This window comes from Notolepis coatsorum (assembly GCF_963971535.1).
Source record: "Notolepis coatsorum genome assembly, chromosome: 8".
Taxonomy (NCBI): Eukaryota; Metazoa; Chordata; class Actinopteri; order Aulopiformes; family Paralepididae; genus Notolepis; species Notolepis coatsorum.
This window is the reverse complement of record NC_140172.1, coordinates 136020845-136034857: the sequence shown is the minus strand read 5'-3', so window position 1 is coordinate 136034857 and position 14013 is coordinate 136020845. Positions and strand designations below refer to the sequence as shown.

The following is a 14013-nucleotide window of genomic DNA, read 5'->3' as shown; positions in this document are numbered from 1 at the left end:
GGGAGGAAATACGCTGGATGATCGCTACACCCCGTTCAGAGCCGGGTACAAGGCAATACCGGCTCCGCCATTAGCGGGAGCCACAAGCACATCGGATCACGACTCCATCTTGCTCATTCCTGCTTACAGGCAGAGATCACGTGACGCTGTCGTGTCACGTGAGGTAAAGATGTGGTCCGACGAATCAGAGGCAGCGCTACAGGACGAACTTGATGACGTCGACTGGGGTATGTTTCAGTCTAGCTCCAGCGGCGTTAGCAAGTTCACGGATGCTGTTAGCTTTATAGCAACACTAGCTGATAATATTGTCCCCACAAAGAAGGTGCGGGTTTTCCCAAACCAGAAACCGTGGGTTGACAGTACTATCCGAGCGGCTCTGAAAACTTGCACCACTGCTTACAACCTGGGCAGAGAGTCAGGAAACATGGTATAAGGCTACAGTCTATACTCTGCTCAAGGTTGTAAAGCTTGCTAAGAGGTCATACGCTGACAAGATGGAGGCACAAATGGCACAGAATGACACAAGAGGCTTATGGCGAGGGCTACGGACGATAACTGACTACAAAGTCAGTGCCCCCTCAATGGGGAGTGCTGACGCCTCTATCGCAGACCAGCTCAACTCCTTTTACGCTCGGTTTGGTGCAGACAGTAGCGACGCTAGCTCACCGGCTAACGACGCCACTGACGCGCCGGCCGTCGTGGAGGGGGGGGCATCCGCGGGGGGGCGGGGGCACTCTCATTGACGGAACACAGTTTGAGAAGAGCATTTATGCGGGTGAACACCAGAAAGGCAGCTGGCCCAGATGGGATAACAGGACGTATACTTAAGTCCTGTGCTAACCAGCTATCCCCAGTGTTCACCACCATATTTAATCTATCCCTGGCGGAATCCGTGTTCCCTGCCTGTTTCAAGGTGTCTACTATAATCCCGGTACCAAAGAAATCCTCCCCAACAGGTCTTAATGACTACAGACCGGTGGCACTCACCTCTGTGGCCATGAAATGTTTTGAGAGGCTGGTCAAGGATTACATTTGTGCCTCCCTCCCCAGCGATATGGACCCTATGCAATTTGCATACAGGCCAAACAGGTCCACTGACGATGCGGTCTCCCAAGTACTGCACAGCACCCTCTCTCACCTAGACTGTCAGAAGGGGGGCTATGTGAGACTGTTGTTCATTGACTATAGCTCAGCGTTCAACACCATAGTCCCTGTAGGCGCCGTAATGAAGGTCTGAGTATTCTCATTCAGTATTATATTTATGTTGCATTATTAGTTGTACTGTCACTTTAGGTGGTGGGCGTGCTCACGGGGGTGTGGCGCTAATGGGAGTGTTCTTATAATAATAATAATCTTCATTTATATAGCACCTTTCATACACTGAGTGCAGCTCAAAGTGCTTAACAGTGACACGTCTTCTTTAAACAAGTCAAGAAGAAAAAAAAACACAGTAACACAGTAAGTCAATAAAAAACAAGAATACCATAAGGTCCATAAGCTCAAAATAAATGCATGCATGCATTGCATTATGTAGTTTCATTCACCTTTTCATGTTGTTGACAGTTCACGGAGAGAAGGGGTGAGAGTTAGGAGCACATATTTTCTTTTGACCGCAAGAGCGCAAGAACGCATCAGTATCAGTATATTAGTGTATGTAAATAAGTGTATTTTGTTTGTCTCATGAAGCGAAAGAATAAAAGCCTCAAAAGTATTTCCTGGACGTGGAACGGAGTTATTTCACGATGCGCGTCAATTGTTTGAACTCCTCTACTCAGCCCCTCGGCACTACCTGTCTATGACAGTCTACTGCCGCAACAGTCCCCACCAGACTGGTGGACAAGCTGATCGAGCTGGGTCTGAGCTCCGCTCTGAGCGCCTGGATACTGGATTTTCTGAGTGAAAGGCCCCAGGTGGTCAGGGTGGGGGGTCAGACCTCCAACACAATCACCCTGAGTATCGGGTCCCCCCAGGGCTGTGTCCTGAGCCCCCTGCTGTATTCACTATACACTAGGGGTGTAAAGGTATGCGTATCCGTACCGTACCGAACAGTTTCAGTGTGTACCATACCGTACCGAACGGCTGTGTGTAGTGTACCGAACGAATACAACGGTATGTTAACCACTAACGACCCCCCACCGGGGGCTGTTTTTTTCACAATCTAATATAATTATTATTATTTAAAAAGAAATGTACAAGTCGATTATTAATTTCAATATAGAATATTCATTGACAGCCCTACAAGTACAATTAGTTACTGCACACTACTTTCCCCCACTGTACTGAAAACCCGTACCGAACCGTGACTTCAAAACCGAGGTACGTAGTTACGTACCGTACCGTGGTTTTTGTGTACCGTTACACCCCTACTATACACACATGATTGTGTGGCCAAGTTCAGCTCCAACTCCATAGTGAAGTTTGTGGACGACACAGTGGTGGTGGGGCTGATCTCTGACAACGACGAGAAGGCCTATCGGGAGGAGGTTGAGGTACTGGAACGCTGGTGCCAGGACAACAGCCTGCTCCTGAACATTGATAAAACCAAGGAGCTGATCGTGGATTTTAGGACAACACAGCAGGGGGGGGGGACACACCACTGAGGATAAACTGGGCTACAGTGGACAGGGTGATCAGCTTCAAGTACCTGGGGGTCCACATCTCAGAGGATCTGACATGGACAACACACATAGACTCAGTCGTAAAGAAGGCGAAGCAGCGCCTCTACCACCTAAGACAGTTAAGGAAGTTCAGAGTATCGGGGAAGATACTCCAGTCCTTCTACTCCGGAGCTGTAGAGAGTATCTTGACTGGAAACATCACTGCCTGGTATGGAAACAGCACAGGACAAGAAGGCCCTACAGAGAGTGGTACGCTCAGCTGAGCGTACTACGGGTATTGCACTACCACCCCTGCAGGTCTTATATAACAAGAGGTGCAAATCCAGAGCGTGCAGAATAATGAAAGACCCTCACCACCCCAACAACAGCCTGTTCAAGCTGCTGCGGTCAAGCAAACGCCTGCGAACACCAGCAACTAGGACAGAGAGACTTCGGCTCAGCTTCTTCCCCCAGGCCATCAGTCTTGAACACTGAACTCTCCACACACAAGCACACATGAGCACACACACAACACACACTGTATACGCTCACACACTAGCAGTCACTTTAACATGAACACACACACACACACATGCTGCACCCGCTCACACTCATGGTCACTTTACACAATGAAAGGATTTTTTTTTGGAATTCGAAGCTTCGGGGCCGAGATTCGATGTTAATTCGAAGCTTCGAGAGAGAAAAAAATAATAATAATTATATATATATGTTGTGGGACTTGTACAGCACTTTGTTCAACTTTGTCAGTGCTGTAAAGTTTAAACCTTTTTAAATCTTAGACAAACAAAACACTTTGCTTTCATGAAATATTGTAAGCCGTCATTTGAGGCTTTATAAAAGCAGCACAATGAACACAAATCTGTCAGTGCAGAGTCCGACCTCATCTTAAATAACAAACAGCATTGCTTGTTGTAGTTAACAAAGAGAGGCAGAGTTGATTTTGCACACAAAAATATATATATATTTTTTAAATAATCAAATTTTATTTTCATATTCGAATCCCATGCCCATCGAACGAAGCTTCGAAGCTTCGAAGTATTTAAGACAGCCCAAAGGTCACTTTAAAAACAAGAACGGGAGTGGTTCTTGTATAGTAAACAGATGGATAGCAAGCTAGCATAAGGACACATAGTATAACTGTAGATGTATAGTATAGCATTGTATAGTAGTGTACATAAGACCCAGTGCCTCATCCGTAGCTAACAGTGTATTGCACTATCACAGGACCTAGCATGTCTTACCATGCTTTTGTAAAACTAAACTAAAATAAATGTCTTTATTCTTATTACTTGTATTATTGCACAAATGTCGCATTCTCATCCTATTGGATTCTTATTATTGTACAATCGTTGCCGGCAAGACCCCCCGCATGCGCCTTGTGAGTTGACAGTGACCATTCTAACCAAGCCTTCAATCACTCCCTTTCGTGGCACCACACAGAGACAGAGAGCTAACGCGTTAACTAGGCTAATTAGCATGGTTTGCCCGGAAAGTAACGTTAGCTACAGCTTCGTTAGCTACATATCTAGTAGGGCTGGGTGATTAATCGATATTATTGATCATTCGAATGAATGATTTGGGACGATTTTGAAAAACTAAAATCGATTTAATTATTATTATTTTTTTAAGTCACCTTTTATTTTAGAAAAAGTGATGTTTGGTGAAAGTTAGATTTGCACTTTATTAATCCCAATAGGGAAATTCATTCATTCAAGAGGCACATTTTATTTGTTTTAAGTGAAGTTTGGTGAAAAAGCAGGTTATTGCACTATTAATCCCAATAGGGACATTCATCTTTGTTTGATCAAGAGTAACCTTTTATATTATATATATTATTATAAAAATATTTTTAAGTGAAGATTGGTGAAAGTTATGTTTGCACTTCAATCCCAATAGGGACATTCATATTGGTTTGATACTTTTTTGTGTCAAAAAAAAAAAACCTTCTTTTTCCCTTTTTTTTATAGCTCTCACGAGAAAAAAATCGATTCAAATTGTAAATCGGATTTAAAAAATAATAATCAGGGATTTTATTTTTAGGCCATATCGCCCAGCCCTAATATCTAGTAAGCTATACAAAAAGAAAGTTTAATGTGACTGATAGTGAGCTAGAATCGGAATATTCCACCCATAAATAGCCAATGTCAAGTGGAGATTTATCCGACGTTTTTCCCAATATATTTATCATTATTATCCTTCATTATTATCATGAGTAACATTTATTGTATATATTTATTGCATGAGTTAATTATTATCTGGTGCCGCCTAGTGGACGCACTTTGGAGTACGTATTGCGACTCTGAGCAGGTAAGCTGTCTCTGCGCCGGCGCGTCGCGCTATTTAAGTGACACTATCAGCCTAGACTGTAAGGTGAAAAGCCCTGTGGGCGAACTCTTGACTGGCCAACGGTACGTTGCATTGTATGCGCCGTTAATATCCGCATTTCTCTTTAATTCATATATCTAGTTATTAATTAATGCCGTTTATTTCCTTTCCTTTGTATAGGTAAATAATCTGACTAACGTCTGATTGTATGCTGACTGACTAAACGCTGACTGAATGTACATGCTGACTATAGACCAACTACATGCAGACCAACTAATATCTGGCTAACTGTTACCTGGCTAAAACGTCTGGCTACACTATCAAGTACCGGTTGCTAAATTGCAACCTAACTATCAACGAACTATCATCAGAGTCGACTTGGTTGAACATTACCAAATACCATATCGACCTCTACTAACATTATCCACTAATGCTTGGATGTAAGCTGCTACTAACTATCAGCTACAAGCTAACCACTTGTTTAATTGACCACCTGGTGATTATTACAACAAGGATGAATTGGATGCTGGACATCAAAGTCCAAATAAACGAACATTCTTATAAAGTCCGAATTGTTTCAATGGTTTAAGTAAAAGTCATTTCGCCCACACCCTTCCAAGGGGGACATCTAGTTGACTCATTGACTGAGACTGCTAGATAATTGGACAATTATTTACCGAACGCGCCCGCTACGAGACGGGACGGACGGAACGCAGAAGGAAGTGCCACGTGAGATACCCCTCAACGTCAAGGTGGAACCAGGACGGAGTGGATACACACAACGGGGCACATTGGAGAGGACGCGGTCAGCTCAAGGGAAGTGAAACGTTGATGTTGACTGCTTATTGGGTTGGAATCGCCGTATTCCGCCCACATGCTGGTTGCTTGAAGTGGTGGGGTCGCCGAATTCCATCCAATGTAAATGCTTAACGCTGGCCATTAGCCAACCAATGCTAATACTGCTAGCCACCAATGCTAACGCTGTTAGCCAAAGACTGCTAACACTGCTAGCTGCAAATGCTTAACGCTAGCCATTAGCCAACCAATGCTAATACTGCTAGCCACCAATGCTAACGCTGTTAGCCAAAGACTGCTAACACTGCTAGCTGCAAATGCCTAACGCTAGCCATTAGCCAACCAATGCTAATACTGCTAGCCACCAATGCTAACGCTGTTAGCCAAAGACTGCTAACACTGCTAGCTGCAAATGCTTAACGCTAGCCATTAGCCAACCAATGCTAATACTGCTAGCCACCAATGCTAACGCTGTTAGCCAAAGACTGCTAACACTGCTAGCTGCCAATGCTTAACGCTTTCCCCCACTGTACTGAAAACCCGTACCGAACCGTGACTTCAAAACCGAGGTACGTAGTTACGTACCGTACCGTGGTTTTTGTGTACCGTTACACCCCTACTATACACACATGATTGTGTGGCCAAGTTCAGCTCCAAATCCATAGTGAAGTTTGTGGACGACACAGTGGTGGTGGGGCTGATCTCTGACAACGACGAGAAGGCCTACCGGGAGGAGGTTGAGGTACTGGAATGCTGGTGCCAGGACAACAGCCTGCTCCTGAACATTGGTAAAACCAAGGAGCTGATCGTGGATTTTAGGACAACACAGCAGGGGGGACACACACCACTGAGGATAAACTGGGCTACAGTGGACAGGGTGAGCAGCTTCAAGTACCTGGGGGTCCACATCTCAGAGGATCTGACATGGACAACACACATAGACTCAGTCGTAAAGAAGGCGAAGCAGCGCCTCTACCACCTAAGACAGTTAAGGAAGTTCAGAGTATCGGGGAAGATACTCCAGTCCTTCTACTCCGGAGCTGTAGAGAGTATCTTGACTGGAAACATCACTGCCTGGTATGGAAACAGCACGGCACAGGACAAGAAGGCCCTACAGAGAGTGGTACGCTCAGCTGAGCGTACTACGGGTATTGCACTACCACCCCTGCAGGTCTTATATAACAAGAGGTGCAAATCCAGAGCGTGCAGAATAATGAAAGACCCTCACCACCCCAACAACAGCCTGTTCAAGCTGCTGCGGTCAGGCAAACGCCTGCGAACACCAGCAACTAGGACAGAGAGACTTCGGCTCAGCTTCTTCCCCCAGGCCATCAGAGTCTTGAACACTGAACTCTCCACACACAAGCACACATGAGCACACACACAACACACACTAGCAGTCACTTTAACATGAACACACACACACACACATGCTGCACCCGCTCACACTCATGGTCACTTTACACAATGAAAGGATTTTCTTTTGGAATTCGAAGCTTCGGGGCCGAGATTCGATGTTAATTCGAAGCTTCGAGAGAGAAAAAAATAATAATAATAATTATATATATATGTTGTGGGACTTGTACAGCACTTTGTTCAACTTTGTCAGTGCTGTAAAGTTTAAACCTTTTTAAATCTTAGACAAACAAAACACTTTGCTTTCATGAAATATTGTAAGCCGTCATTTGAGGCTTTATAAAAGCAGCACAATGAACACAAATCTGTCAGTGCAGAGTCCGACCTCATCTTAAATAACAAACAGCATTGCTTGTTGTAGTTAACAAAGAGAGGCAGAGTTGATTTTGCACACAAAGATTATTTCTTTTTTTAAATAATCAAATTTTATTTTCATATTCGAATCCCATGCCCATCGAACGAAGCTTCGAAGCTTCGAAGTATTTAAGAGAGCCCAAAGGTCACTTTAAAAACAAGAACGGGAGTGGTTCTTGTATAGTAAACAGATGGATAGCAAGCTAGCATAAGGACACATAGTATAACTGTAGATGTATAGTATAGCATTGTATAGTAGTGTACATAAGACCCAGTGCCTCATCCGTAGCTAACAGTGTATTGCACTATCACAGGACCTAGCATGTCTTACCATGCTTTTGTAAAACTAAACTAAAATAAATGTCTTTATTCTTATTACTTGTATTATTGCACAAATGTCGCATTCTCATCCTATTGGATTCTTATTATTGTACAATCGTTGCCGGCAAGACCCCCCGCATTTCACTGTATATTAGTTTCTACACTCAGTATGCGCCTTGTGAGTTGACAGTGACCATTTTTTATTTTTTTTTATTGGTCTTTTTCCCCCTCCATTTTCCTCCGATTTTCTCCCATCCCAATGTTAGTCGTATGCCAATTCCCAGTCCCTTCCTGGTCGCTGCGCACTTACCCCCCACAGTCAGATCATCTGGGAGAGTGGCGGCTACCACGTGCTTCCTCCGACACACGTCCAGCCAATCACCGCTTCTTTTCACCTGGCAGCGCGGATTCTCATCGAGAGGGCGTAGCGTGTGGGAGGACCACACTATCCCCCTCAAGTCCTATCCGCGCTTAGCAGGCGCCCCGACCGAACTGTAGGAGTCGCTGTTTACAACGACCCGGACCCACCCCGCCAGCTTCTCCCACCCTCCAATACAGCCAATTGTATTGGTGCAGACGGCCAGCCAAGCTGGTGACAACCCCGGAGCTGTGAGCTGGATTCGAACAGGCGAATCCAGCTCACAGCTCCGGGGTTGGTGACGAACGCAATCTCCGCTCGGCCACCTAACCGCCACGACAGTGACCATTCTAACCAAGCCTTCAATCACTCCCTTTCGTGGCACTCCACAGAGACAGAGAGCTAACGCGTTAACTAGGCTAATTAGCATGATTTGCCCGGAAAGTAACGTTAGCTACAGCTTCGTTAGCTACATATCTAGTAGGGCTGGGTGATTAATCGATATTATTGATCATTCGAATGAATGATTTGGGACGATTTTGAAAAACTAAAATCGATTTTTTTTTAATTTTTTTTTAACAGTCACCTTTTATTTTAGAAAAAGTGATGTTTGGTGAAAGTTAGATTTGCACTTTATTAATCCCAATAGGGAAATTCATTCATTCAAGAGGCACCTTTTATTTGTTTTAAGTGAAGTTTGGTGAAAAAGCAGGTTATTGCACTATTAATCCCAATAGGGACATTCATCTTTGTTTGATCAAGAGTAACCTTTTATATTATATATATTATTATAAAAATATTTTTAAGTGAAGATTGGTGAAAGTTATGTTTGCACTTCAATCCCAATAGGGACATTCATCTTGGTTTGATACTTTTTGTGTCAAAAAAGTTTTTCCCTTTTTTTATAGCTCTCACGAGAAAAAAAATCGATTCAAATTGTAAATCGGATTTAAAAAATAATAATCAGGGATTTTATTTTTAGGCCATATCGCCCAGCCCTAATATCTAGTAAGCTATACAAAAATAATTTTAATGTGACTGATAGTGAGCTAGAATCGGAATATTCCACCAATAAATAGCCAATGTCAAGTGGAGATTTATCCGACGTTTTTCCCAATATATTTATCATTATTATCCTTCATTATTATCATGAGTAACATTTATTGTATACATTTATTGCATGAGTTAATTATTATCTGGTGCCGCCTAGTGGACGCACTTTGGAGTACGTATTGCGACTCTGAGCAGGTAAGCTGTTTCTGCGCCGGCGCGTCGCGCTATTTAAGTGACACTATCAGCCTAGACTGTAAGGTGAAAAGCCCTGTGGGCGAACTCTTGACTGGCCAACGGTACGTTGCATTGTATGCGCCGTTAATATCCGCATTTCTCTTTAATTCATAGATCTAGTTATTAATTAATGCCGTTTATTTCCTTTCCTTTGTATAGGTAAATAATCTGACTAACGTCTGATTGTATGCTGACTGACTAAACGCTGACTGAATGTACATGCTGACTAGGGGTGCACCGATATATCGGTCGGGTATCGGTATCGGCCGATAAGTGCCTTGTTGACTGCTATCGGCCTATCGGCCGATAAGCTCAAATGTGCCGATAGCAGTCGCCGATAAATACCCATCAATTTGTGTAGCGTCAAAAGGCAAAAAAAAAAAGTTCACTCGCGCGATCTACCTGCACAACGCCCGCCGTCCCCCACACACACACACACACAATCTACTGCATCAAAGTAACTACTTATGATTAACAAGGCATTCGTTTTGTGGCATTAGCGTTATATAGTTAGTGTTACACGGACAATAACATCAGCATATTATTATTACCCATAGCAGCAAGGCATTACTCCGAGTCCGTTCATTAGCTCGGTTCCATTCCGTTGCTCATTCCGTACCCAACTACACATTCTGCAATCTGTTAATAAAGTTTTCAACCAGACAAATGTATAGAAAGGCTTTGTTTTATTATAACATTTGTTGCAGTAAAATCATTATGTCTCATTTGGTCATGCGTGGAGCGCCGGTCGGCGGGCCGGGCAGCTAACGTAGCTACGTTATTAGCTATTAGATGCAAGACTAACGTTACTGGTGAAAATGTGATTTGCGTTGGAATACTCCTTTGTCAACTTGCTGTACTTTGCTTGCAGGTCTGCAGTCATTATTGCTGCATTATGAATAGCCGCAACTTTAGCCAAGGTAACGTTATGGCTAAACCTTTAACAATAGTTAACGCTAGCTTTCGGTTAGCTGTTCAATGCTATTAATAACACAACTCCCCGTCAACACCCTCTCTCGGGAAGATGGCATTTAAGAAAGTATCTGCTGTTAAAATGAAGTGTTACACGTTCAATAACAAGCATATTATTTACCCGAAGATAGCAGTAAACAAGGCATTACTCCGTTAGTACGTTCATAGCTCGGTTCCATTCCGTTGCTCATTCCGTACCCAACTACACATTCTGCAATCTGTTAATAAAGTTTTCAACCAGACAAATGTATAGAAAGGCTTTGTTTTATTATAACATTTGTTGCAGTAAAATCATTATGTCTCATTTGGTCATGCGTGGAGCGCCGGTCGGCGGGCCGAGCAGCTAACGTAGCTAAGTGTGTTCTGCTCTCGCAAACAGAATGCCCGGAAGTAGAAAAATTTATAAACGCTTGCCGATTGGTGGTAAGGACAGCAGGAGGTGGGTGCTAGCGGTCACCGGTGTGGCGTAATTGGCCGAATCGACTGTCAATCAAAATGGTTCCATTGCATTGGTTGAAAGCTCTGGTTGAGAGAATAGTATCCTGCTGCAGGCCGCAAGAATGGTTCCATTGCATTGGTTGAAAGCTCTGGTTGAGAAAATAGTATCCCTCTGCAGGCCGCAAGACGATACTGGGAGAGAGATAGTGATACCATAAACATATTTCTTGATGTTTCCTTTTTTTAAGTAAGTAAAGAGGCCTACAAATACAAACATACACATACAAATATACAGTAGTTTCATTAAAAAAAAATAAAAATTAAAAAAAAAAAATCTTTTTTTACAAATACTTATATACAAATATACAAATATCGGTATCGGTATCGGTATCGGCCGATAGTGTTAGTTGAACAATCGGTATCGGTATCGGCGGCCAATTTTCATATCGGTGCATCCCTAATGCTGAGTATAGACCAACTACATGCAGACCAACTAATATCTGGCTAACTGTTACCTGGCTAAAACGTCTGGCTACACTATCAAGTACCGGTTGCTAAATTGCAACCTAACTATCAACGAACCATCATCAGAGTCGACTTGGTTGAACATTACCAAATACCATATCGACCTCTACTAACATTATCCACTAATGCTTGGATGTAAGCTGCTACTAACTATCAGCTACAAGCTAACCACTTGTTTAATTGACCACCTGGTGATTATTACAACAAGGATGAATTGGATGCTGGACATCAAAGTCCAAATAAACGAACATTCTTATAAAGTCCGAATTGTTTCAATGGTTTAAGTAAAAGTAATTTCGCCCACACCCTTCCAAGGGGGACATCTAGTTGACTCATTGACTGAGACTGCTAGATAATTGGACATCAAGTATAAATAACATAACGTTTTGACGTTAGCCAGCTAGCTAGTAGTACGGTGATATGTTGCCAATTGATTTAGGTCGAATAACATTAGCGAGATTGGCCTACGTTCCGTTACATATTCATAATCATGAAAGTGTAGTGCCGAAGGATAATATAGGATAGACAACGCTAAACATGTATTTTTTAGACTTATATCTAGAGGGCTCATTTGTCTCTTTCGAAGATCTCCAAGCTAAGTTTAACTTACCCCATTCTCACCTATTCCGCTATCTTCAGGCCCATGACTACGCTCGTACCCATCTTGTACCTTTTCCTCAGTCCCCAACAGGTTCAGTGGTGAACAAAATACTCTCTCTTCCCAAGGCACAAGGCGGGATCTATACCCTATACCAGTGGTTCCCAAAGTCGGGGTCGCGACCCAAAGGTGGGCCGCGAGCAGCCACGGGTGGGCCGCGAGATGATTTAAAAAAAATAAAAAAAAAAAATAAAAAAAATAAAAAAAATATATTTTTTTATTTTTTTATTTTTTTTTTTTTTTTTTTTTTTCAGGCCACTGAACTTAGAAGCAGGCCAGGACAGTGTTTCTAGTTGTATTCTAAAATGTGACTATATGGTTTTATATTAACTTAATAAATAAACAAAAACTAAAAATCTACTTATTTCAACGAACATTTCAAACTAAATAACAGATTATGCACATAAAACGCTGAAAACAACCGAAGCAACAATAGTATTTTAATGAGGCTATTATTATTATCATTATTATTTTGCAACAAGTTAGCCCTCTCATAAATAGCACATATAAATGAATAACTAATTTGAACTAACTTAATAGGATTGAAGTGATATTTGGCTTAAAAAATCGGTCGCCTGGCAAAAAAAAAAAAAAAAAAAAAAAAAAAGACGATGTGCATTGGGCCGCGGCTCTCTGACGCCTTATTTTCTGGGCCCTGGCCTGAAAAGTTTGGGAACCCCTGCCCTATACGATCTCATATCTTCACTGGAAGTGTTCTCACTTGCAGGGGTTAGAGGTAAATGGGAAGCGGAGCTTGAGCTCGACCTGGCTGATGGACAGTGGGACGAGGCAGTCTTTAGGGTCAATAACACATCATTGTGTGCTCGTCTAAGTTTAATTCAGTTTAAGATCTTGCACAGGGTCCACTTTACAAAAGCTAGACTTAACAACCTTTTTCCAGACACACCCGATATCTGTGACAGGTGTGGCCTGTCACCAGCCAATCACACCCATATGTTCTTCTCCTGCCCCAAGCTGGCTGAGTTCTGGTCTTGTTTTTTAGATACGCTAGGCCAGGGGTGGCCAACCCGCGGCTTGCGAGCATGCAATGTGCGGCTCTTCCATCCATAATTTTTTTTTTTTTAAATAAAAAAAAATATTAAATTTTTTTTTATTTATTTATTTTTTTAACTTTTTTTTTTATGTCACTCATTCCATAAGGACGTAGAATAAACATTTACATTTTTTTTTTTAATGGTCCATTTGCATGTTCTTGGTATCTGAATCTAGGGACATATATGGATCAGTGTCAGAAATAGTGTGTCTGTTACTAGGCTTGAGTAAATTGTAATGAACCAAAGGAGAATATCAATTCTATTTAAAAAAAAATTATCTTTGACTGTGAATAACACCATGCTAAAATTGACCAGACCTGAAAAATCTAAGCAAATGAATAAAGGGAAGATGATTAAACAGAAGGTTTTGTAGATACAGTACTGAATTCTGCCATCTTTTTTATAATGTAAATTTCTCCACCATTTTCATCATATTGCAACACCGTTTTTTGCAAGACGTTCACAGAAAGGTAGAGAAACTAACTGCGTTCCGTTTTATGGCAATAACGTTCAGGTTTGTGGGAGATAATCCCAAAAAATAAGAGAAATTAAAAAGTAAATTCAGAAGTCAGATGATTGAGTGGTGTAAGCTGGGTAGGGTAGTTTTTCTAAATTTGAAAGCCCTGAGTCTCTTCCTTCAAAAGACTACACTCACTTTTGGATGTGCCACTTCCTCCTGTCAATATGCGCCGGTTTCCGACTCAATGCCCTGAGATTTCTATAATCTTATATTTCACTAATAACAGTTAAAATAATTGGTAAACAAACGTAATGCTGAAAATATACACTTTTACTGTATATCTCGGGCTTAAGAGGTTAACCCTGTGAGGCCCAAATTAAAAAGACATTAGCAACTTCAGAGGCCAGAGGGTGGGACATATAAACACATTT

The 14013-nt window shown here is 42.2% G+C and overlaps 1 protein-coding gene across 1 annotated transcript in view; it reads right to left on the bottom strand.

Moving 5' to 3' along the window:
• LOC311233589 (NACHT, LRR and PYD domains-containing protein 3-like) overlaps positions 1 to 14013 on the bottom strand; it is a gene marked incomplete at both ends in the record, with an annotated part of 264968 nt that overhangs the window by 34111 nt on the left and 216844 nt on the right. The window lies entirely within an intron of this gene.